Genomic DNA, 25,887 nt, shown 5'->3' on the forward strand with positions numbered 1-25,887 from the left:
ACCAAAGTTGTCCCCTCCGCAAATTTGTGCTGCCCTGATAGACCCAAGGGAGCCCTACAAACTGACATCAGCAACCTGGACTGGTGAGTTTTCTTTCCCAGGGAAAATGGGCAAAAGATGTGCCCAGGGGCCCCAAGCACAGGGCTGGGACCTGACTGCAAAAAATCCTTGTATCGAAGGATGGACCCCAGACTGAAATTGTCCCCAGCCAAAACTTGTGCTGCCCTGATAGACCCAAGGGAGCCCTACACACTGCCATCAGCAACCTGGACTGGTGAGTTTTCTTTCCCAGGGAAAAAGGCCAAAGGCTGTGCCCAGGGGCCCCAGGCCCTGAGCGGGGCCCTGATTGCAAATAATCCTTATATCGAAGGATGGATTGCAGGCCAATGTTGTCCCATCCTCAAATTTCTGCTGCCCAGATAGACCCAAGGGAGCCCTACAAACTGATATCAGGAACCTGGACTGGAGAGTTTTCTTTCCCAGGGAAAATGGCCAAAGGATATGCCATGGGCCCCTGGCACAGGGCTGGGACCTGACAGCAAAGAATCCCTATATCGAAGGATGGATCGCAGACCGATGTTGTCCCCTCCTCAAATTTGTGCTACCCGGATAGACCCAAGGGAGCCCTAGAAACTGACATCAGGAACCTGGACTGGTGAGTTTTCTTTCCAAGGGAAAATTGCCAAATTATCTGCCCAGGGGCCCCTGGCACACGGCTGGGACCTGACTGCAAAGAATCCTTATAGCGAAGTTTGGACTCCAAACCGAAGTTGTCCCCACCTCAAATTTGTGCTGCCCAGATAGACCCAAGGGAGCCCTACAAACTGACATCAGGAACCTGGACTGGTGAGTTTTCTTTCCCAGGGAAAATGGCCAAAGGATGTGCCCAGGAGCCCCTGGCACTGGGCTGAGACCTGAGTGCAGAAAATCCTTATATCGAAGTATGGATAGCAGACTGAAGTAGTCCCCTCCTCAAGGTTTTTCTGCCCAGATAGACCTAAGGGAGCCCTACAAAGTGACATCAGGTACCTGGACGGGTGAGTTTTCTTTCCCAGGGAAAATGGCCAAAGGATGTGCACAGGGGCTCCTGGACCTGGGCTAGAACCTGACTTCAAAACATCCATATATCGAAGGATGTACCCCAGACGGAAATTGTCCCCGACTGAAAATTCTGCTGCCCTGATAGACCCAAGGGAGCCCTACAAACTGACATCAGCGACCTGGACTGGTGAGTTTTCTTTCCCAGGGAAAATGGCCAAAGGATGTGCCCAGGGGCCCCTGGCCCTGGGCTGGAACCTGAATGCAAAAAATCCTTATATCGAAGGATGGACCCCAGACCAAAGTTGACCCCTTTTCAAATTTCTGCTGCCCAGATAGACCCAAGGGAGCCCTACAAACTGACATCAGCAACCTGGACTGGTGAGTTTTCTTTCCCAGGGAAAATGGCCAAAGGATGTGCCCAGGGGCCCCAAGCACAGGGCTGGGACCTGACTGCAAAAAATCCTTGTATCGAAGGATGGACCCCAGACTGAAGTTGTCCCCAGCCAAAACTTGTGCTGCCCTGATAGACCCAATGGAGCCCTAGAAACTGACATCAGAAACCTGGACTGGTGAGTTTTCTTTCCCAGGGAAAAAGGCCAAAGGATGTGCCCAGGGGCCCCTGGCCCTGAGCGGGGCCCTGATTGCAAATAATCCTTATATCGAAGGATGGATTGCAGGCCAATATTGTCCCATCCTCAAATTTCTGCTGCCCAGATAGACCCAAGGGAGCCCTACAAACTGATATCAGGAACCTGGACTGGAGAGTTTTCTTTCCCAGGGAAAATGGCCAAAGGATGTGCCCAGGGGCCCCTGGCCCTGGGCTGGAACCTGAATGCAAAAAATCCCTATATCGAAGGATGGACCCCAGACCAAAGTTGTCCCCTTTTCAAATTTCTGCTGCCCAGATAGACCCAAGGGAGCCCTACAAACTGACATCAGGAACCTGGACTGGTGAGTTTTCTTTCCCAGGGAAAATGGCCAAAGGATGTGCACAGGGGCCCCAAGCACAGGGCTGGGACCTGACTGCAAAGAATCCTTATATCGAAGGATGGAACCCAGACCGAAGTTGTCCCCTCCTCAAAGTTGTGCTGCCCTGATAGACCCAAGGGAGCCCTACAAACTGACATCAGGAACCTGGACTGGTAAGTTTTCTTTCCCAGGGAAAATGGCCAAAGTATCTGCCCAGGGGCCCCTGGCACACGGCTGGGGCCTGACTGCAAAAAATCCTTATATCGAAGGATGGACCCCAGACTGAAGTTGTCCCCTCCTCAAAGTTGTGCTGCCCTGATAGACCCAAGGGAGCTCTACAAACTGACATCAGCAACCTGGACTGGTGAGTTTTCTTTCCCAGGGAAAATGGCCAAAGGATGTGCCCAGGAGCCCCTGGCACTGGGCTGTGACCTGAGTGTAGAAAATCCTTATATCGAAGTATGGATAGCAGACTGAAGTTGTCGCCTCCTCAAGGTTTTTCTGCCCAGATAGACCCAAGGGAGCCCTACAAAGTGACATCAGGTACCTGGACGGGTGAGTTTTCTTTCCCAGGGAAAATGGCCAAAGGATGTGCCCAGGGGCTCCTGGACCTGGGCTAGAACCTGACTTCAAAAAATCTATATATCGAAGGATGTACGCCAGATGGAAATTGTCCCCGACTGAAAATTCTGCTGCCCTGATAGACCCAAGGGAGCCCTACAAACTCACATCAGGAACCTGGACTGGTGAGTTTTCTTTCCCAGGGAAAATGGCCAAAGGATGTGCTCAGGGGCCCCTGGCACAGGGCTGATACCTGAGTGCAGAAATTCCTTATATCGAAGGATGGATCCCAGACCGATGTTGTCCCCAGCCAAAACTTGTGCTGCCCTGATAGACCCAAGGGAGCCCAACAAACTGGCATCAGGAACCTGGACGGGTGAGTTTTCTTTCCCAGGGAAAATGGCCAAAGGGTGTGCCCAGGGGCCCCTGGCCCTCGGCTGGGGCCTGACTCCAAAAAATCCTTATATCGATGTATGGATCGCAGACCGAAGTTGTCCGTATCTCAGACTTGGCCTGCCCTGATAGACCCAAGGGAGCCCTACAAACTGACATCAGCAACCTGGACTGGTGAGTTTTCTTTCCCAGGAAAATGGTCAAAGGATGTGCCCAGGGGCCTCTGGCACTGGGCTTAGGCCTGAGTGCAGTAAATCCTTATATCGAAGGACGGATAGCATACTGAAATTGTCCCCTCCTCAAGGTTTTTCTGCCCTGATAGACCCAAGGGAGCCCTACAAACTGACATCAAGAACCTGGACTGGTGAGTTTTCTTTCCCAGGGAAAATGGCCAAAGGATGTGCCCAGGGGCCGCTGGCCCTAGGATGGGGCCTGAGTGCAGAAAATCCTTATATCGAAAGATGGATAGCAGACTGAAGTTGTCCCCTCCTAAAGGTTCTTCTGCCCTGATAGACCCAAGGGAGCCCTACAAACTGACATCAGGAAGCAGGACTGCTGAGTTTTCTCTCCCAGGGAAAATGGCCAAAGGATGTGCCCAGGGGCTCCTGGCCCTGAGCTGGGACCTGACTGCAAAGAATCCTTATATCGAAGGATGGACCCCAGACGGAAATTATCCCCGACTGAAAATTGTGCTGCCCTGATAGACCCAAGGGAGCCCTACAAACTGACATCAGGAACCTGGACTGGTGAGTTTTCTTTCCCAGGGAAAATGGCCAAAGGATGTGAACAGGGGCCCCTTGCTCTGGGCTGGGACTGGAGTTCAAAAACTCAGAACATCGAAAGATGGACCCCAGACCGATATTGACCCCATCCCATATTTTTGCTGCCCTGATAGACCCAAGGGAGCCCTACAAACTGACATCAGCAACCTGGACTGGTGTGTTTTCTTTCCCAGGGAAAATGACCAAAGGATGTGCCCAGGGGCCCCTGGCACTAGGCTGGGACCTCACTGCAAAAAATCCTTATATCGAGGGATGGACCCCAGACCGAAATTGTCCCTCCCCCAAACTTATGCTGCCCTGATAGAGCCAAGGGAGCCCTAGAAACTGACATCAGGATCCTGGACTGCTGAGTTTTCTTTCCCAGGGAAAATGGCCAAAGGATGTGCCCAGGGGCCCCTGGCTCTGGACTGAAACTGGATTTCCAAAAGTCAATACATCGAAGGATGCATCCCAGACCGAAGTTGTCCCCTCCTCAAACTTTTGCTGCCCTGATAGGCCCAAGGGAACTCTACAAACTGACATCAGGAGCCTGGACTGGTAAGTTTTCTTTCCCAGGGAAAATGGCCAAAGGATGTGCCCAGGGGCCCCTGGCCCTGGGCTGGGACCTCACTGCAAAAAAATCCTTATATCAAAGAATGGATCGCAGACCGAAGTTGTCCCTACCTCAAACTTGTGCTGCCCCGATAGACCCAAGGGAGCCCTACAAACTGACATCAGCAACCTGGACTGGTGAGTTTATTTTCCCAGGGAAGGTGGCGAAAGGATGTGCTCAGGGGCCCCTGGCCCTGGGCTGGGACCTGAGTGCAGAAAATCCTTATATCGAAGAATGGATCGCAGACCAAAATTCTCCCCACCTAGAACTTGTGCTGCCCTGGTAGACCCAAGGGAGCCCTAGAAACTGACATCAGGAACCTGGACTGGTGAGTTTTCTTTCCCAGGGAAAATGGCCAAAGGATGTGCCCAGGGGACCGTGCCTCTGGGCTGCGACGTGACTGCAAAAATTCCTTATATCGAAGGATGGATCGAAGACCGATGTTGTCCTCAGCCAAAACTTGTGCTGCCCTGATAGACCCAAGGGAGCCCTACAAACTGACATCAGCAACCTGGACTGGTGAGTTTTCTTTCCCAGGGAAAATGGCCAAAGGATGTGCCCAGGTGCCCCTGGCCTTTGGGCTGGGTCCTGACTCCAAAAAATCCTTGTATCTAAGGATGGATCGCAGACCGAAGTTGTCCCTACCTCAAACTTGTCCTGCCCTGATAGACCCAAGGGAGCTCTACAAACTGACATCAGGAACCTGGACTGGTGAGTTTTCTTTTCCAGGGAAAATGGCCAAAGGATGTGCCCAGGGGCCCCTGGCCCTGGGCTGGGACCTCACTGCAAAAAAATCCTTATATCAAAGAATGGATCGCAGACCGAATTTGTCCCTACCTCAAATTTGTGCTGCCCCGATAGACCCAAGGGAGCCCTACAAACTGACATCAGCAACCTGGACTGGTGAGTTTATTTTCCCAGGGAAGGTGGCGAAAGGATGTGCTCAGGGGGCCCTGGCCCTGGGCTGGGACCTGAGTGCAGAAAATCCTTACATCGAAGAATGGATCACAGACCAAAATTCTCCCCACCTAGAACTTGTGCTGCCCTGGTAGACCCAAGGGAGCCCTAGAAACTGACATCAGGAACCTGGACTGGTGAGTTTTCTTTCCCAGGGAAAATGGCCAAAGGATGTGCCCAGGGGACCGTGCATCTGGGCTGCGACGTGACTGCAAAAATTCCTTATATCGAAGGATGGATCGAAGACCGATGTTGTCCTCAGCCAAAACTTGTGCTGCCCTGATAGACCCAAGGGAGCCCTACAAACTGACATCAGCAACCTGGACTGGTGAGTTTTCTTTTCCAGGGAAAATGGCCAAAGGATGTGCCCAGGGGCCCCTGGCCCTGGGCTGGAACCTGACTTCAAATATCCTTATATCAATGGATGGACCCCAGACCGATATTGTCTGCACCTCAAATTTGTGCTACCCTGATAGGCCCAATGGAGCCCTACAAACTGATATCAGGAACCTGGACTGGAGAGTTTTCTTTCCCAGGGAAAATGGCCAAAGGATATGCCATGGGCCCCTGGCACAGGGCTGGGACCTGACAGCAAAGAATCCCTATATCGAAGGATGGATCGCAGACCGATGTTGTCCCCTCCTCAAATTTGTGCTACCCGGATAGACCCAAGGGAGCCCTAGAAACTGACATCAGGAACCTGGACTGGTGAGTTTTCTTTCCAAGGGAAAATTGCCAAATTATTTGCCCAGGGGCCCCTGGCACACGGCTGGGACCTGACTGCAAAGAATCCTTATAGCGAAGTTTGGACTCCAAACCGAAGTTGTCCCCACCTCAAATTTGTGCTGCCCAGATAGACCCAAGGGAGCCCTACAAACTGACATCAGGAACCTGGACTGGTGAGTTTTCTTTCCCAGGGAAAATGGCCAAAGGATGTGCCCAGGAGCCCCTGGCACTGGGCTGAGACCTGAGTGCAGAAAATCCTTATATCGAAGTATGGATAGCAGACTGAAGTAGTCCCCTCCTCAAGGTTTTTCTGCCCAGATAGACCTAAGGGAGCCCTACAAAGTGACATCAGGTACCTGGACGGGTGAGTTTTCTTTCCCAGGGAAAATGGCCAAAGGATGTGCACAGGGGCTCCTGGACCTGGGCTAGAACCTGACTTCAAAACATCCATATATCGAAGGATGTACCCCAGACGGAAATTGTCCCCGACTGAAAATTCTGCTGCCCTGATAGACCCAAGGGAGCCCTACAAACTGACATCAGCGACCTGGACTGGTGAGTTTTCTTTCCCAGGGAAAATGGCCAAAGGATGTGCCCAGGGGCCCCTGGCCCTGGGCTGGAACCCGAATGCAAAAAATCCCTATATCGAAGGATGGACCCCAGACCAAAGTTGACCCCTTTTCAAATTTCTGCTGCCCAGATAGACCCAAGGGAGCCCTACAAACTGACATCAGCAACCTGGACTGGTGAGTTTTCTTTCCCAGGGAAAATGGCCAAAGGATGTGCCCAGGGGCCCCAAGCACAGGGCTGGGACCTGACTGCAAAAAATCCTTGTATCGAAGGATGGACCCCAGACTGAAGTTGTCCCCAGCCAAAACTTGTGCTGCCCTGATAGACCCAATGGAGCCCTAGAAACTGACATCAGAAACCTGGACTGGTGAGTTTTCTTTCCCAGGGAAAAAGGCCAAAGGATGTGCCCAGGGGCCCCTGGCCCTGAGCGGGGCCCTGATTGCAAATAATCCTTATATCGAAGGATGGATTGCAGGCCAATATTGTCCCATCCTCAAATTTCTGCTGCCCAGATAGACCCAAGGGAGCCCTACAAACTGATATCAGGAACCTGGACTGGAGAGTTTTCTTTCCCAGGGAAAATGGCCAAAGGATATGCCTTGGTCCCCTGGCACAGGGCTGGGACCTGACAGCAAAGAATCCCTATATCGAAGGATGGATCGCAGACCAAAGTTGTCCCCTCCTCAAATTTGTGCTACCCTGATAGACCCAAGGGAGCCCTAGAAACTGACATCAGGAACCTGGACTGGTGAGTTTTCTTTCCAAGGGAAAATTGCCAAAGGATCTGCCCAGGGGCCCCCGGCACACGGCTGGGACCTGACTGCAAAGAATCCTTATAGCGAAGTTTGGACTCCAAACCGAAGTTGTCCCCACCTCAAATTTGTGCTGCCCTGATAGACCCAAGGGAGCCCTACAAACTGACATCAGGAACCTGGACGGGTGAGTTTTCTTTCCCAGGGAAAATGGCCAAAGGATGTGCCCAGGAGCCCCTGGCACTGGGCTGAACCTGAGTGCAGAAAATCCTTATATCGAAGTATGGATAGCAGACTGAAGTTGTCCCCTCCTCAAGGTTTTTCTGCCCAGATAGACCCAAGGGAGCCCTACAAAGTGACATCAGGTACCTGGACGGGTGAGTTTTCTTTCCCAGGGAAAATGGCCAAAGGATGTGCCCAGGGGCTCCTGGACCTGGGCTAGAACCTGACTTCAAAAAATCCATATATCGAAGGATGTACCCCAGACGGAAATTGTCCCCTCCTCAAAGTTGTGCTGCCCAGATAGACCCAAGGGAGCCCTACAAACTGACATCAGCGACCTGGACTGGTGAGTTTTCTTTCCCAGGGAAAATGGCCAAAGGATGTGCCCAGGGGCCCCTGGCCCTGGGCTGGAACCTGAATGCAAAAAATCCCTATATCGAAGGATGGACCCCAGACCAAAGTTGTCCCCTTTTCAAATTTCTGCTGCCCAGATAGACCCAAGGGAGCCCTACAAACTGACATCAGGAACCTGGACTGGTGAGTTCTCTTTCCCAGGGAAAATGGCCAAAGGATGTGCACAGGGGCCCCAAGCACAGGGCTGGGACCTGACTGCAAAGAATCCTTATATCGAAGGATGGAACCCAGACCGAAGTTGTCCCCTCCTCAAAGTTGTGCTGCCCTGATAGACCCAAGGGAGCCCTACAAACTGACATCAGGAACCTGGACTGGTAAGTTTTCTTTCCCAGGGAAAATGGCCAAAGTATCTGCCCAGGGGCCCCTGGCACACGGCTGGGGCCTGACTGCAAAAAATCCTTATATCGAAGGATGGACCCCAGACTGAAGTTGTCCCCTGTTCAAAGTTGTGCTGCCCTGATAGACCCAAGGGAGCTCTACAAACTGACATCAGCAACCTGGACTGGTGAGTTTTCTTTCCCAGGGAAAATGGCCAAAGGATGTGCCCAGGAGCCCCTGGCACTGGGCTGTGACCTGAGTGTAGAAAATCCTTATATCGAAGTATGGATAGCAGACTGAAGTTGTCCCCTCCTCAAGGTTTTTCTGCCCAGATAGACCCAAGGGAGCCCTACAAAGTGACATCAGGTACCTGGACGGGTGAGTTTTCTTTCCCAGGGAAAATGGCCAAAGGATGTGCCCAGGGGCTCCTGGACCTGGGCTAGAACCTGACTTCAAAAAATCTATATATCGAAGGATGTACGCCAGATGGAAATTGTCCCCGACTGAAAATTCTGCTGCCCTGATAGACCCAAGGGAGCCCTACAAACTCACATCAGGAACCTGGACTGGTGAGTTTTCTTTCCCAGGGAAAATGGCCAAAGGATGTGCTCAGGGGCCCCTGGCACAGGGCTGATACCTGAGTGCAGAAATTCCTTATATCGAAGGATGGATCCCAGACCGATGTTGTCCCCAGCCAAAACTTGTGCTGCCCTGATAGACCCAAGGGAGCCCAACAAACTGGCATCAGGAACCTGGACGGGTGAGTTTTCTTTCCCAGGGAAAATGGCCAAAGGGTGTGCCCAGGGGCCCCTGGCCCTCGGCTGGGGCCTGACTCCAAAAAATCCTTATATCGATGTATGGATCGCAGACCGAAGTTGTCCGTATCTCAGACTTGGCCTGCCCTGATAGACCCAAGGGAGCCCTACAAACTGACATCAGCAACCTGGACTGGTGAGTTTTCTTTCCCAGGAAAATGGTCAAAGGATGTGCCCAGGGGCCTCTGGCACTGGGCTTAGGCCTGAGTGCAGTAAATCCTTATATCGAAGGACGGATAGCATACTGAAATTGTCCCCTCCTCAAGGTTTTTCTGCCCTGATAGACCCAAGGGAGCCCTACAAACTGACATCAGGAACCTGGACTGGTGAGTTTTCTTTCCCAGGGAAAATGGCCAAAGGATGTGAACAGGGGCCCCTTGCTCTGGGCTGGGACTGGAGTTCAAAAAGTCAGAACATCGAAAGATGGACCCCAGACCGATATTGACCCCATCCCATATTTTTGCTGCCCTGATAGACCCAAGGGAGCCCTACAAACTGACATCAGCAACCTGGACTGGTGAGTTTTTTTTCCCAGGGATGGTGGCGAAAGGATGTGCTCAGGGGCCCCTGGCCCTGGGCTGGGACCTGAGTGCAGAAAATCCTTATATCGAAGAATGGATCGCAGACCAAAATTCTCCCCACCTAGAACTTGTGCTGCCCTGGTAGACCCAAGGGAGCCCTAGAAACTGACATCAGGAACCTGGACTGGTGAGTTTTCTTTCCCAGGGAAAATGGCCAAAGGATGTGCCCAGGGGACCGTGCCTCTGGGCTGCGACGTGACTGCAAAAATTCCTTATATCGAAGGATGGATCGACCACCGATGTTGTCCTCAGCCAAAACTTGTGCTGCCCTGATAGACCCAAGGGAGCCCTACAAACTGACATCAGCAACCTGGACTGGTGAGTTTTCTTTCCCAGGGAAAATGGCCAAAGGATGTGCCCAGGTGCCCCTGGCCTTTGGGCTGGGTCCTGACTCCAAAAAATCCTTGTATCTAAGGATGGATCGCAGACCGAAGTTGTCCCTACCTCAAACTTGTCCTGCCCTGATAGACCCAATGGAGCTCTACAAACTGACATCAGGAACCTGGACTGGTGAGTTTTCTTTTCCAGGGAAAATGGCCAAAGGATGTGCCCAGGGGCCCCTGGCCCTGGGCTGGAACCTGACTTCAAATATCCTTATATCAATGGATGGACCCCAGACCGATATTGTCTGCACCTCAAATTTGTGCTACCCTGATAGGCCCAATGGAGCCCTACAAACTGACATCAAGAACCTGGACTGGTGAGTTTTCTTTCCCAGGGAAAACTGCCAAAGGTTGTGCCCAGGGGCCGCTGGCCCTAGGATGGGGCCTGAGTGCAGAAAATCCTTATATCGAAAGATGGATAGCAGACTGAAGTTGTCCCCTCCTAAAGGTTCTTCTGCCCTGATAGACCCAAGGGAGCCCTACAAACTGACATCAGGAAGCAGGACTGCTGAGTTTTCTCTCCCAGGGAAAATGGCCAAAGGATGTGCCCAGGGGCTCCTGGCCCTGAGCTGGGACCTGACTGCAAAGAATCCTTATATCGAAGGATGGACCCCAGACGGAAATTATCCCCGACTGAAAATTGTGCTGCCCTGATAGACCCAAGGGAGCCCTACAAACTGACATCAGGAACCTGGACTGGTGAGTTTTCTTTCCCAGGGAAAATGGCCAAAGGATGTGAACAGGGGCCCCTTGCTCTGGGCTGGGACTGGAGTTCAAAAAGTCAGAACATCGAAAGATGGACCCCAGACCGATATTGACCCCATCCCATATTTTTGCTGCCCTGATAGACCCAAGGGAGCCCTACAAACTGACATCAGCAACCTGGACTGGTGTGTTTTCTTTCCCAGGGAAAATGACCAAAGGATGTGCCCAGGGGCCCCTGGCACTAGGCTGGGACTTCACTGAAAAAATCCTTATATCGAGGGATGGACCCCAGACCGAAATTGTCCCTCCCTCAAACTTATGCTGCCCTGATAGAGCCAAGGGAGCCCTAGAAACTGACATCAGGATCCTGGACTGCTGAGTTTTCTTTCCCAGGGAAAATGGCAAAAGGATGTGCCCAGGGGCACCTGGCCCTGGGTTTCGACTTGAGTGCAGAAAATCCTTATATCGAAGGATGGATAGCAGACTGAAGTTGTCCCCTCCTAAAGGTTCTTCTGCCCTGATAGAGCCAAGGGAGCCCTACAAACTGACATCAGCAACCTGGACTGGTGAGTTTTCTTTCCCAGGGAAAATGGCCAAAGGGTGTGCCCAGGGGCCCCTGGCTCTGGACTGAAACTGGATTTCCAAAAGTCAATACATCGAAGGATGCATCCCAGACCGAAGTTGTCCCCTCCTCAAACTTGTGCTGCCCTGATAGGCCCAAGGGAACTCTACAAACTGACATCAGGAGCCTGGACTGGTAAGTTTTCTTTCCCAGGGAAAATGGCCAAAGGATGTGCCCAGGGGCCCCTGGCCCTGGGCTGGGACCTCACTGCAAAAAAATCCTTATATCAAAGAATGGATCGCAGACCGAAGTTGTCCCTACCTCAAATTTGTGCTGCCCCGATAGACCCAAGGGAGCCCTACAAACTGACATCAGCAACCTGGACTGGTGAGTTTATTTTCCCAGGGAAGGTGGCGAAAGGATGTGCTCAGGGGCCCCTGGCCCTGGGCTGGGACCTGAGTGCAGAAAATCCTTATATCGAAGAATGGATCGCAGACCAAAATTCTCCCCACCTAGAACTTGTGCTGCCCTGGTAGACCCAAGGGAGCCCTAGAAACTGACATCAGGAACCTGGACTGGTGAGTTTTCTTTCCCAGGGAAAATGGCCAAAGGATGTGCCCAGGGGACCGTGCCTCTGGGCTGCGACGTGACTGCAAAAATTCCTTATATCGAAGGATGGATCGAAGACCGATGTTGTCCTCAGCCAAAACTTGTGCTGCCCTGATAGAGCCAAGGGAGCCCTACAAACTGACATCAGCAACCTGGACTGGTGAGTTTTCTTTCCCAGGGAAAATGGCCAAAGGATGTGCCCAGGTGCCCCTGGCCTTTGGGCTGGGTCCTGACTCCAAAAAATCCTTGTATCTAAGGATGGATCGCAGACCGAAGTTGTCCCTACCTCAAACTTGTCCTGCCCTGATAGACCCAAGGGAGCCCTACAAACTGACATCAGCAACCTGGACTGGTGAGTTTTCTCTCCCAGGGAAAATGGCCAAAGGATGTGCCCAGGGGCTCCTGGCCCTGAGCTGGGACCTGACTGCAAAGAATCCTTATATCGAAGGATGGACCCCAGACGGAAATTATCCCCGACTGAAAATTGTGCTGCCCTGATAGACCCAAGGGAGCCCTACAAACTGACATCAGGAACCTGGACTGGTGAGTTTTCTTTCCCAGGGAAAATGGCCAAAGGATGTGAACAGGGGCCCCTTGCTCTGGGCTGGGACTGGAGTTCAAAAAGTCAGAACATCGAAAGATGGACCCCAGACCGATATTGACCCCATCCCATATTTTTGCTGCCCTGATAGACCCAAGGGAGCCCTACAAACTGACATCAGCAACCTGGACTGGTGTGTTTTCTTTCCCAGGGAAAATGACCAAAGGATGTGCCCAGGGGCCCCTGGCACTAGGCTGGGACTTCACTGAAAAAATCCTTATATCGAGGGATGGACCCCAGACCGAAATTGTCCCTCCCTCAAACTTATGCTGCCCTGATAGAGCCAAGGGAGCCCTAGAAACTGACATCAGGATCCTGGACTGCTGAGTTTTCTTTCCCAGGGAAAATGGCAAAAGGATGTGCCCAGGGGCACCTGGCCCTGGGTTTCGACTTGAGTGCAGAAAATCCTTATATCGAAGGATGGATAGCAGACTGAAGTTGTCCCCTCCTAAAGGTTCTTCTGCCCTGATAGAGCCAAGGGAGCCCTACAAACTGACATCAGCAACCTGGACTGGTGAGTTTTCTTTCCCAGGGAAAATGGCCAAAGGGTGTGCCCAGGGGCCCCTGGCTCTGGACTGAAACTGGATTTCCAAAAGTCAATACATCGAAGGATGCATCCCAGACCGAAGTTGTCCCCTCCTCAAACTTGTGCTGCCCTGATAGGCCCAAGGGAACTCTACAAACTGACATCAGGAGCCTGGACTGGTAAGTTTTCTTTCCCAGGGAAAATGGCCAAAGGATGTGCCCAGGGGCCCCTGGCCCTGGGCTGGGACCTCACTGCAAAAAAATCCTTATATCAAAGAATGGATCGCAGACCGAAGTTGTCCCTACCTCAAATTTGTGCTGCCCCGATAGACCCAAGGGAGCCCTACAAACTGACATCAGCAACCTGGACTGGTGAGTTTATTTTCCCAGGGAAGGTGGCGAAAGGATGTGCTCAGGGGCCCCTGGCCCTGGGCTGGGACCTGAGTGCAGAAAATCCTTATATCGAAGAATGGATCGCAGACCAAAATTCTCCCCACCTAGAACTTGTGCTGCCCTGGTAGACCCAAGGGAGCCCTAGAAACTGACATCAGGAACCTGGACTGGTGAGTTTTCTTTCCCAGGGAAAATGGCCAAAGGATGTGCCCAGGGGACCGTGCCTCTGGGCTGCGACGTGACTGCAAAAATTCCTTATATCGAAGGATGGATCGAAGACCGATGTTGTCCTCAGCCAAAACTTGTGCTGCCCTGATAGAGCCAAGGGAGCCCTACAAACTGACATCAGCAACCTGGACTGGTGAGTTTTCTTTCCCAGGGAAAATGGCCAAAGGATGTGCCCAGGTGCCCCTGGCCTTTGGGCTGGGTCCTGACTCCAAAAAATCCTTGTATCTAAGGATGGATCGCAGACCGAAGTTGTCCCTACCTCAAACTTGTCCTGCCCTGATAGACCCAAGGGAGCCCTACAAACTGACATCAGCAACCTGGACTGGTGAGTTTTCTCTCCCAGGGAAAATGGCCAAAGGATGTGCCCAGGGGCTCCTGGCCCTGAGCTGGGACCTGACTGCAAAGAATCCTTATATCGAAGGATGGACCCCAGACGGAAATTATCCCCGACTGAAAATTGTGCTGCCCTGATAGACCCAAGGGAGCCCTACAAACTGACATCAGGAACCTGGACTGGTGAGTTTTCTTTCCCAGGGAAAATGGCCAAAGGATGTGAACAGGGGCCCCTTGCTCTGGGCTGGGACTGGAGTTCAAAAAGTCAGAACATCGAAAGATGGACCCCAGACCGATATTGACCCCATCCCATATTTTTGCTGCCCTGATAGACCCAAGGGAGCCCTACAAACTGACATCAGCAACCTGGACTGGTGTGTTTTCTTAACCAGGGAAAATGACCAAAGGATGTGCCCAGGGGCCCCTGGCACTAGGCTGGGACTTCACTGAAAAAATCCTTATATCGAGGGATGGACCCCAGACCGAAATTGTCCCTCCCTCAAACTTATGCTGCCCTGATAGAGCCAAGGGAGCCCTAGAAACTGACATCAGGATCCTGGACTGCTGAGTTTTCTTTCCCAGGGAAAATGGCAAAAGGATGTGCCCAGGGGCACCTGGCCCTGGGTTTCGACTTGAGTGCAGAAAATCCTTATATCGAAGGATGGATAGCAGACTGAAGTTGTCCCCTCCTAAAGGTTCTTCTGCCCTGATAGAGCCAAGGGAGCCCTACAAACTGACATCAGCAACCTGGACTGGTGAGTTTTCTTTCCCAGGGAAAATGGCCAAAGGGTGTGCCCAGGGGCCCCTGGCTCTGGACTGAAACTGGATTTCCAAAAGTCAATACATCGAAGGATGCATCCCAGACCGAAGTTGTCCCCTCCTCAAACTTGTGCTGCCCTGATAGGCCCAAGGGAACTCTACAAACTGACATCAGGAGCCTGGACTGGTAAGTTTTCTTTCCCAGGGAAAATGGCCAAAGGATGTGCCCAGGGGCCCCTGGCCCTGGGCTGGGACCTCACTGCAAAAAAATCCTTATATCAAAGAATGGATCGCAGACCGAAGTTGTCCCTACCTCAAATTTGTGCTGCCCCGATAGACCCAAGGGAGCCCTACAAACTGACATCAGCAACCTGGACTGGTGAGTTTTCTTTTCCAGGGAAAATGGCCAAAGGATGTGCCCAGGGGCCCCTGGCCCTGGGCTGGGACCTCACTGCAAAAAAATCCTTATATCAAAGAATGGATCGCAGACCGAATTTGTCCCTACCTCAAATTTGTGCTGCCCCGATAGACCCAAGGGAGCCCTACAAACTGACATCAGCAACCTGGATTGGTGAGTTTATTTTCCCAGGGAAGGTGGCGAAAGGATGTGCTCAGGGGCCCCTGGCCCTGGGCTGGGACCTGAGTGCAGAAAATCCTTATATCGAAGAATGGATCGCAGACCAAAATTCTCCCCACCTAGAACTTGTGCTGCCATGGTAGACCCAAGGGAGCCCTAGAAACTGACATCAGGAACCTGGACTGGTGAGTTTTCTTTCCCAGGGAAAATGGCCAAAGGATGTGCCCAGGGGACCGTGCCTCTGGGCTGCGACGTGACTGCAAAAATTCCTTATATCGAAGGATGGATCGAAGACCGATGTTGTCCTCAGCCAAAACTTGTGCTGCCCTGATAGAGCCAAGGGAGCCCTACAAACTGACATCAGCAACCTGGACTGGTGAGTTTTCTTTCCCAGGGAAAATGGCCAAAGGATGTGCCCAGGTGCCCCTGGCCTTTGGGCTGGGTCCTGACTCCAAAAAATCCTTGTATCTAAGGATGGATCGCAGACCGAAGTTGTCCCTACCTCAAACTTGTCCTGCCCTGATAGACCCAAGGGAGCTCTACAAACTGACATCAGGAACCTGGACTGGTGAGTTTTCTTTTCCAGGGAAAATGGCCAAAGGATGTGCCCAGGGGCCCCTGGCCCTGGGCTGGAACCTGACTTCAAATATCCTTATATCAATGGATGGACCCCAGACCGATATTGTCTGCACCTCAAATTTGTGCTACCCTGATAGGCCCAATGGAGCCCTACAAACTGACATCAAGAACCTGGACTGGTGAGTTTTCTTTCCCAGGGAAAATGGCCAAAGGATGTGCCCAGGGGCCGCTGGCCCTAGGATGGGGCCTGAGTGCAGAAAATCCTTATATCGAAAGATGGATAGCAGACTGAAGTTGTCCCCTCCTAAAGGTTCTTCTGCCCTGATAGACCCAAGGGAGCCCTACAAACTGACATCAGGAAGCAGGACTGCTGAGTTTTCTCTCCCAGGGAAAATGGCCAAAGGATGTGCCCAGGGGCTCCTGGCCCTGAGCTGGGACCTGACTGCAAAGAATCCTTATATCGAAGGATGGACCCCAGACGGAAATTATCCCCGACTGAAAATTGTGCTGCCCTGATAGACCCAAGGGAGCCCTACAAACTGACATCAGGAACCTGGACTGGTGAGTTTTCTTTCCCAGGGAAAATGGTCAAAGGATGTGCCCAGGGGCCCCTGGCTCTGGACTCTGACTGGATTTCAAAAAGTCAATACATCGAAGGATGCATCCCAGACCGAAGTTTTCGCCTCCTCAAACTTGTGCTGCCCTGATAGGCCCAAGGGAACTCTATAAACTGACATCAGAAACCTGGACTGGTGAGTTTTCTTTCCCAGGGAAAATGGCCAAAGGATGTGCCCAGGGGCCCCAAGCACAGGGCTGGGGCCTGACTTCGAATATCCTTATATCAATGGATGGACCCCAGACCGATATTGTCTGCACCTCAAATTTGTGCTACCCTGATAGACCCAATGGAGCCCTAAAAACTGACATCAGGAACCTGGACTGCTGAGTTTTCTTTCCCAGGGAAAATGGCCAAAGGATGTGCCCAGGGGCCGCTGGCCCTAGGCTGGGGCCTGAGTGCCGAAAATCCTTATATCGAAAGATGGATAGCAGACTGAAGTTGTCCCCTCCTAAAGGTTCTTCTGCCCTGATAGACCCAAGGGAGCCCTACAAACTGACATCAGCAACCTGGACTGGTGAGTTTTCTCTCCCAGGGAAAATGGCCAAAGGATGTGCCCTGGGGCCCCTGGCCCTGAGCTGAGACCTGATTGCAGAAAATCGGTATATAGAAGGATGGATAGCAGACTGAAATTGTCCCCTCCTAAATGTTCTTCTGCCCTGATAGAGCCAAGGGAGCCCTACAAACTGACATCAGGAACCAGGACTGCTGAGTTTTCTCTCCCAGGGAAAATGGCCAAAGGATGTGCCCAGGGGCTCCTGGCCCTGAGTTGGGACCTGACTGCAAAGAATCCTTATATCGAAGGATGTACCCCAGACGGAAATTATCCCCGACTGAAAATTGTGCTGCCCTGATAGACCCAAGGGAGCCCTACAAACTGACATCAGGAACCTGGACTGCTGAGTTTTCCTTCCCAGGGAAAATGGCAGAAGGATGTGACCAGGGGCGCCTGGCCCTGGGTTTCGACTTGAGTGCAGAAAATCCTTATATCGAAGGATGGATAGCAGACTGAAGTTGTCCCCTCCTAAAGGTTCTTCTGCCCTGATAGACCCAAGGGAGCCCTACAAACTGACATCACCAACCTGGAATGGTGAGTTTTCTTTCCCAGGGAAAATGACCAAAGGATGTGCTCAGGGGCCCGTGGCCCTGAGCTGAGACCTAATTGCAGAAAACCCTTATATCGAAGGATGGATAGCAGACTGAAGTTGTCCCCTCCTAAAGGTTCTTCGGCCCTGATAGACCCAAGGGAGCCCTACAAAGTGACATCAGGAACCTGGACTGGTGAGTTTTCTTTTCCAGGGAAAATGGCCAAAGGATGTGCCCAGGGGCCCCTGGCCCTGGGCTGGAACCTGACTTCAAATATCCTTATATCAATGGATGGACCCCAGACCGATATTGTCTGCACCTCAGATTTGTGCTACCCTGATAGACCCAATGGAGCCCTAAAAACTGACATCAGGAACCTGGACTGCTGAGTTTTCTTTCCCAGGGAAAATGGCCAAAGGATGTGCCCAGGGGCCCCTGGCCCTGAGCTGAGACCTGATTGCAGAAAATCCTTATATCGAAGGATGGAGAGCAGACTGAAGTTGTCCCCTCCTAAATGTTCTTCTGCCCTGATAGAGCCAAGGGAGCCCTACAAACTGACATCAGGAACCAGGACTGCTGAGTTTTCTCTCCCAGGGAAAATGGCCAAAGGATGTGCCCAGGGGCTCCTGGCCCTGAGCTGGGACCTGACTGCAAAGAATCCTTATATCGAAGGATGGACCCCAGACGGAAATTATCCCCGACTGAAAATTGTGCTGCCCTGATAGACCCAAGGGAGCCCTACAAACTGACATCAGGAGCCTGGACTGGTGAGTTTTCTTTCCCAGGGGAAATGGTCAAAGGATGTGCCCAGGGGCCCCTGGCCCTGGGCTGGAACCTGAATGCAAAAAATCCCTATATCGAAGGATGGACCCCAGACCAAAGTTGTCCCCTTTTCAAATTTCTGCTGCCCAGATAGACCCAAGGGAGCCCTACAAACTGACATCAGCAACCTGGACTGGTGAGTTTTCTTTCCCAGGGAAAATGGCCAAAGGATGTGCCCAGGGGCCCCAAGCACAGGGCTGGGACCTGACTGCAAAAAATCCTTGTATCGAAGGATGGACCCCAGACTGAAGTTGTCCCCAGCCAAAACTTGTGCTGCCCTGATAGACCCAAGGGAGCCCTAGAAACTGACATCAGAAACCTGGACTGGTGAGTTTTCTTTCCCAGGGAAAAAGGCCAAAGGATGTGCCCAGGGGCCCCTGGCCCTGAGCGGGGCCCTGATTGCAAATAATCCTTATATCGAAGGATGGATTGCAGGCCAATATTGTCCCATCCTCAAATTTCTGCTGCCCAGATAGACCCAAGGGAGCCCTACAAACTGATATCAGGAACCTGGACTGGAGAGTTTTCTTTCCCAGGGAAAATGGCCAAAGGATATGCCTTGGTCCCCTGGCACAGGGCTGGGACCTGACAGCAAAGAATCCCTATATCGAAGGATGGATCGCAGACCAAAGTTGTCCCCTCCTCAAATTTGTGCTACCCTGATAGACCCAAGGGAGCCCTAGAAACTGACATCAGGAACCTGGACTGGTGAGTTTTCTTTCCAAGGGAAAATTGCCAAAGGATCTGCCCAGGGGCCCCCGGCACACGGCTGGGACCTGACTGCAAAGAATCCTTATAGCGAAGTTTGGACTCCAAACCGAAGTTGTCCCCACCTCAAATTTGTGCTGCCCTGATAGACCCAAGGGAGCCCTACAAAGTGACATCAGGTACCTGGACGGGTGAGTTTTCTTTCCCAGGGAAAATGGCCAAAGGATGTGCCCAGGGGCTCCTGGACCTGGGCTAGAACCTGACTTCAAAAAATCCATATATCGAAGGATGTACCCCAGACGGAAATTGTCCCCTCCTCAAAGTTGTGCTGCCCAGATAGACCCAAGGGAGCCCTACAAACTGACATCAGCGACCTGGACTGGTGAGTTTTCTTTCCCAGGGAAAATGGCCAAAGGATGTGCCCAGGGGCCCCTGGCCCTGGGCTGGAACCTGAATGCAAAAAATCCCTATATCGAAGGATGGACCCCAGACCAAAGTTGTCCCCTTTTCAAATTTCTGCTGCCCAGATAGACCCAAGGGAGCCCTACAAACTGACATCAGGAACCTGGACTGGTAAGTTTTCTTTCCCAGGGAAAATGGCCAAAGGATCTGCCCAGGGGCCCCTGGCACACGGATGGGGCCTGACTGCAAAAAATCCTTATATCGAAGGATGGACCCCAGACTGAAGTTGTCCCCTCCTCAAAGTTGTGCTGCCCTGATAGACCCAAGGGAGCTCTACAAACTGACATCAGCAACCTGGACTGGTGAGTTTTCTTTCCCAGGGAAAATGGCCAAAGGATGTGCCCAGAAGCCCCTGGCACTGGGCTGAGACCTGAGTGTAGAAAATCCTTATATCGAAGTATGGATAGCAGACTGAAGTTGTCCCCTCCTCAAGGTTTTTCTGCCCAGATAGACCCAAGGGAGCCCTACAAAGTGACATCACGTACCTGGACGGGTGAGTTTTCTTTCCCAGGGAAAATGGCCAAAGGATGTGCCCAGGGGCTCCTGGACCTGGGCTAGAACCTGACTTCAAAAAATCCATATATCGAAGGATGTACGCCAGATGGAAATTGTCCCCGACTGAAAATTCTGCTGCCCTGATAGACCCAAGGGAGCCCTACAAACTCACATCAGGAACCTGGACTGGTGAGTTTTCTTTCCCAGGGAAAATGGCCAAAGGATGTGCCCAGGGGACCGTGCCTCTGGGCTGCGACGTGACTGCAAAAATTCCTTATATCGAAGGATGGATCGACCACCGATGTTGTCCTCAGCCAAAACTTGTGCTGCCCTGATAGACCCAAGGGAGCCCTACAAACTGACATCAGCAACCTGGACTGGTGAGTTTTCTTTCCCAGGGAAAATGGCCAAAGGATGTGCCCAGGTGCCCCTGGCCTTTGGGCTGGGTCCTGACTCCAAAAAATCCTTGTATCTAAGGATGGATCGCAGACCGAAGTTGTCCCTACCTCAAACTTGTCCTGCCCTGATAGACCCAAGGGAGCTCTACAAACTGACATCAGGAACCTGGACTGGTGAGTTTTCTTTTCCAGGGAAAATGGCCAAAGGATGTGCCCAGGGGCCCCTGGCCCTGGGCTGGAACCTGACTTCAAATATCCTTATATCAATGGATGGACCCCAGACCGATATTGTCTGCACCTCAAATTTGTGCTACCCTGATAGGCCCAATGGAGCCCTACAAACTGACATCAAGAACCTGGACTGGTGAGTTTTCTTTCCCAGGGAAAATGGCCAAAGGATGTGCCCAGGGGCCGCTGGCCCTAGGATGGGGCCTGAGTGCAGAAAATCCTTATATCGAAAGATGGATAGCAGACTGAAGTTGTCCCCTCCTAAAGGTTCTTCTGCCCTGATAGACCCAAGGGAGCCCTACAAACTGACATCAGGAAGCAGGACTGCTGAGTTTTCTCTCCCAGGGAAAATGGCCAAAGGATGTGCCCAGGGGCTCCTGGCCCTGAGCTGGGACCTGACTGCAAAGAATCCTTATATCGAAGGATGGACCCCAGACGGAAATTATCCCCGACTGAAAATTGTGCTGCCCTGATAGACCCAAGGGAGCCCTACAAACTGACATCAGGAACCTGGACTGGTGAGTTTTCTTTCCCAGGGAAAATGGCCAAAGGATGTGAACAGGGGCCCCTTGCTCTGGGCTGGGACTGGAGTTCAAAAAGTCAGAACATCGAAAGATGGACCCCAGACCGATATTGACCCCATCCCATATTTTTGCTGCCCTGATAGACCCAAGGGAGCCCTACAAACTGACATCAGCAACCTGGACTGGTGTGTTTTCTTTCCCAGGGAAAATGACCAAAGGATGTGCCCAGGGGCCCCTGGCACTAGGCTGGGACCTCATTGCAAAAAATCCTTATATCGAGGGATGGACCCCAGACCGAAATTGTCCCTCCCTCAAACTTATGCTGCCCTGATAGAGCCAAGGGAGCCCTAGAAACTGACATCAGGATCCTGGACTGCTGAGTTTTCTTTCCCAGGGAAAATGGCCAAAGGATGTGCCCAGGGGCCCCTGGCTCTGGACTGAAACTGGATTTCCAAAAGTCAATACATCGAAGGATGCATCCCAGACCGAAGTTGTCCCCTCCTCAAACTTTTGCTGCCCTGATAGGCCCAAGGGAACTCTACAAACTGACATCAGGAGCCTGGACTGGTAAGTTTTCTTTCCCAGGGAAAATGGCCAAAGGATGTGCCCAGGGGCCCCTGGCCCTGGGCTGGGACCTCACTGCAAAAAAATCCTTATATCAAAGAATGGATCGCAGACCGAAGTTGTCCCTACCTCAAATTTGTGCTGCCCCGATAGACCCAAGGGAGCCCTACAAACTGACATCAGCACCCTGGACTGGTGAGTTTATTTTCCCAGGGAAGGTGGCGAAAGGATGTGCTCAGGGGCCCCTGGCCCTGGGCTGGGACCTGAGTGCAGAAAATCCTTATATCGAAGAATGGATCGCAGACCAAAATTCTCCCCACCTAGAACTTGTGCTGCCCTGGTAGACCCAAGGGAGCCCTAGAAACTGACATCAGGAACCTGGACTGGTGAGTTTTCTTTCCCAGGGAAAATGGCCAAAGGATGTGCCCAGGGGACCATGCCTCTGGGCTGCGACGTGACTGCAAAAATTCCTTATATCGAAGGATGGATCGAAGACGGATGTTGTCCTCAGCCAAAACTTGTGCTGCCCTGATAGACCCAAGGGAGCCCTACAAACTGACATCAGCAACCTGGACTGGTGAGTTTTCTTTCCCAGGGAAAATGGCCAAAGGATGTGCCCAGGTGCCCCTGGCCTTTGGGCTGGGTCCTGACTCCAAAAAATCCTTGTATCTAAGGATGGATCGCAGACCGAAGTTGTCCCTACCTCAAACTTGTCCTGCCCTGATAGACCCAAGGGAGCTCTACAAACTGACATCAGGAACCTGGACTGGTGAGTTTTCTTTTCCAGGGAAAATGGCCAAAGGATGTGCCCAGGGGCCCCTGGCCCTGGGCTGGGACCTCACTGCAAAAAAATCCTTATATCAAAGAATGGATCGCAGACCGAATTTGTCCCTACCTCAAATTTGTGCTGCCCCGATAGACCCAAGGGAGCCCTACAAACTGACATCAGCAACCTGGACTGGTGAGTTTATTTTCCCAGGGAAGGTGGCGAAAGGATGTGCTCAGGGGCCCCTGGCCCTGGGCTGGGACCTGAGTGCAGAAAATCCTTATATCGAAGAATGGATCGCAGACCAAAATTCTCCCCACCTAGAACTTGTGCTGCCCTGGTAGACCCAAGGGAGCCCTAGAAACTGACATCAGGAACCTGGACTGGTGAGTTTTCTTTCCCAGGGAAAATGGCCAAAGGATGTGCCCAGGGGACCGTGCCTCTGGGCTGCGACGTGACTGCAAAAATTCCTTATATCGAAGGATGGATCGAAGACCGATGTTGTCCTCAGCCAAAACTTGTGCTGCCCTGATAGACCCAAGGGAGCCCTACAAACTGACATCAGCAACCTGGACTGGTGAGTTTTCTTTCCCAGGGAAAATGGCCAAAGGATCTGCCCAGGTGCCCCTGGCCTTTGGGCTGGGTCCTGACTCCAAAAAATCCTTGTATCTAAGGATGGATCGCAGACCGATGTTGTCCCTACCTCAAACTTGTCCTGCCCTGATAGACCCAAGGGAGCTCTACAAACTGACATCAGGAACCTGGACTGGTGAGTTTTCTTTTCCAGGGAAAATGGCCAAAGGATGTGCCCAGGGGCCCCTGGCCCTGGGCTGGAACCTGACTTCAAATATCCTTATATCAATGGATGGACCCCAGACCGATATTGTCTGCACCTCAAATTTGTGCTACCCTGATAGGCCCAATGGAGCCCTACAAACTGACATCAAGAACCTGGACTGGTGAGTTTTCTTTCCCAGGGAAAATGGCCAAAGGATGTGCCCAGGGGCCGCTGGCCCAAGGATGGGGCCTGAGTGCAGAAAATCCTTATATCGAAAGATGGATAGCAGACTGAAGTTGTCCCCTCCTAAAGGTTCTTCTGCCCTGATAGACCCAAGGGAGCCCTACAAACTGACATCAGGAAGCAGGACTGCTGAGTTTTCTCTCCCAGGGAAAATGGCCAAAGGATGTGCCCAGGGGCTCCTGGCCCTGAGCTGGGACCTGACTGCAAAGAATCCTTATATCGAAGGATGGACCCCAGACGGAAATTATCCCCGACTGAAAATTGTACTGCCCTGATAGACCCAAGGGAGCCCTACAAACTGACATCAGGAACCTGGACTGGTGAGTTTTCTTTCCCAGGGAAAATGGTCAAAGGATGTGCCCAGGGGCCCCTGGCTCTGGACTCTGACTGGATTTCAAAAAGTCAATACATCGAAGGATGCATCTCAGACCGAAGTTTTCGCCTCCTCAAACTTGTGCTGCCCTGATAGGCCCAAGGGAACTCTATAAACTGACATCAGAAACCTGGACTGGTGAGTTTTCTTTCCCAGGGAAAATGGCCAAAGGATGTGCCCAGGGGCCCCAAGCACAGGGCTGGGGCCTGACTTCGAATATCCTTATATCAATGGATGGACCCCAGACCGATATTGTCTGCACCTCAAATTTGTGCTACCCTGATAGACCCAATGGAGCCCTACAAACTTACATCAGGAACCTGGACTGGTGAGTTTTCTTTCCCAGGGAAAATGGCCAAAGGATGTGCCCAGGGGCCGCTGGCCCTAGGCTGGGGCCTGAGTGCCGAAAATCCTTATATCGAAAGATGGATAGCAGACTGAAGTTGTCCCCTCCTAAAGGTTCTTCTGCCCTGATAGACCCAAGGGAGCCCTACAAACTGACATCAGCAACCTGGACTGGTGAGTTTTCTCTCCCAGGGAAAATGGCCAAAGGATGTGCCCTGGGGCCCCTGGCCCTGAGCTGAGACCTGATTGCAGAAAATCCGTATATAGAAGGATGGATAGCAGACTGAAATTGTCCCCTCCTAAATGTTCTTCTGCCCTGATAGAGCCAAGGGAGCCCTACAAACTGACATCAGGAACCAGGACTGCTGAGTTTTCTCTCCCAGGGAAAATGGCCAAAGGATGTGCCCAGGGGCTCCTGGCCCTGAGCTGGGACCTGACTGCAAAGAATCCTTATATCGAAGGATGTACCCCAGACGGAAATTATCCCCGACTGAAAATTGTGCTGCCCTGATAGACCCAAGGGAGCCCTACAAACTGACATCAGGAACCTGGACTGCTGAGTTTTCCTTCCCAGGGAAAATGGCAGAAGGATGTGACCAGGGGTGCCTGGCCCTGGGTTTCGACTTGAGTGCAGAAAATCCTTATATCGAAGGATGGATAGCAGACTGAAGTTGTCCCCTCCTAAAGGTTCTTCTGCCCTGATAGACCCAAGGGAGCCCTACAAACTGACATCACCAACCTGGAATGGTGAGTTTTCTTTCCCAGGGAAAATGACCAAAGGATGTGCTCAGGGGCCCGTGGCCCTGAGCTGAGACCTAATTGCAGAAAACCCTTATATCGAAGGATGGATAGCAGACTGAAGTTGTCCCCTCCTAAAGGTTCTTCGGCCCTGATAGACCCAAGGGAGCCCTACAAAGTGACATCAGGAACCTGGACTGGTGAGTTTTCTTTTCCAGGGAAAATGACCAAAGGATGTGCCCAGGGGCCCCTGGCCCTGGGCTGGAACCTGACTTCAAATATCCTTATATCAATGGATGGACCCCAGACCGATATTGTCTGCACCTCAGATTTGTGCTACCCTGATAGACCCAATGGAGCCCTAAAAACTGACATCAGGAACCTGGACTGCTGAGTTTTCTTTCCCAGGGAAAATGGCCAAAGGATGTGCCCAGGGGCCCCTGGCCCTGAGCTGAGACCTGATTGCAGAAAATCCTTATATCGAAGGATGGATAGCAGACTGAAGTTGTCCCCTCCTAAAGGTTCTTCTGCCCTGATAGAGCCAAGGGAGCCCTACAAACTGACATCAGGAACCAGGACTGCTGAGTTTTCTCTCCCAGGGAAAATGGCCAAAGGATGTGCCCAGGGGCTCCTGGCCCTGAGCTGGGACCTGACTGCAAAGAATCCTTATATCGAAGGATGGACCCCAGACGGAAATTATCCCCGACTGAAAATTGTGCTGCCCTGATAGACCCAAGGGAGCCCTACAAACTGACATCAGGAGCCTGGACTGGTGAGTTTTCTTTCCCAGGCGA

General features: G+C 52.2%; 2 long non-coding RNA genes across 4 annotated transcripts; both read left to right on the top strand.

Moving 5' to 3' along the window:
- Positions 1 to 2,287: 2,287 nt before the first annotated feature.
- Positions 2,288 to 4,098, top strand: LOC146764931 (uncharacterized). Of its 2 annotated transcripts, XR_014950450.1 has the most exons (4): positions 2,489 to 2,565; positions 2,662 to 2,756; positions 2,853 to 2,947; positions 3,056 to 4,098. It is a non-coding gene; the product is annotated as an uncharacterized LOC146764931 (long non-coding RNA). The 2 variants fall into 2 exon arrangements; XR_014950449.1 differs by having other exon boundaries at positions 2,288 to 2,756.
- A 4,194-nt stretch (positions 4,099 to 8,292) lies between these two features.
- LOC146764932 (uncharacterized) lies at positions 8,293 to 17,126 on the top strand. 2 transcript variants are annotated; one of them, XR_014950448.1, is made up of 5 exons: positions 8,293 to 8,675; positions 8,772 to 8,866; positions 8,963 to 9,057; positions 9,166 to 9,248; positions 9,379 to 17,126. It is a non-coding gene; the product is annotated as an uncharacterized LOC146764932 (long non-coding RNA). The 2 variants fall into 2 exon arrangements; XR_014950447.1 differs by having other exon boundaries at positions 8,298 to 8,866.
- The last annotated feature ends 8,761 nt before the right edge of the window (positions 17,127 to 25,887 follow it).

Source organism: Lonchura striata, chromosome 30 (assembly GCF_050655825.1).
Source record: "Lonchura striata isolate lonStrDom1 chromosome 30, ASM5065582v1, whole genome shotgun sequence".
NCBI classification, from domain to species: Eukaryota; Metazoa; Chordata; class Aves; order Passeriformes; family Estrildidae; genus Lonchura; species Lonchura striata.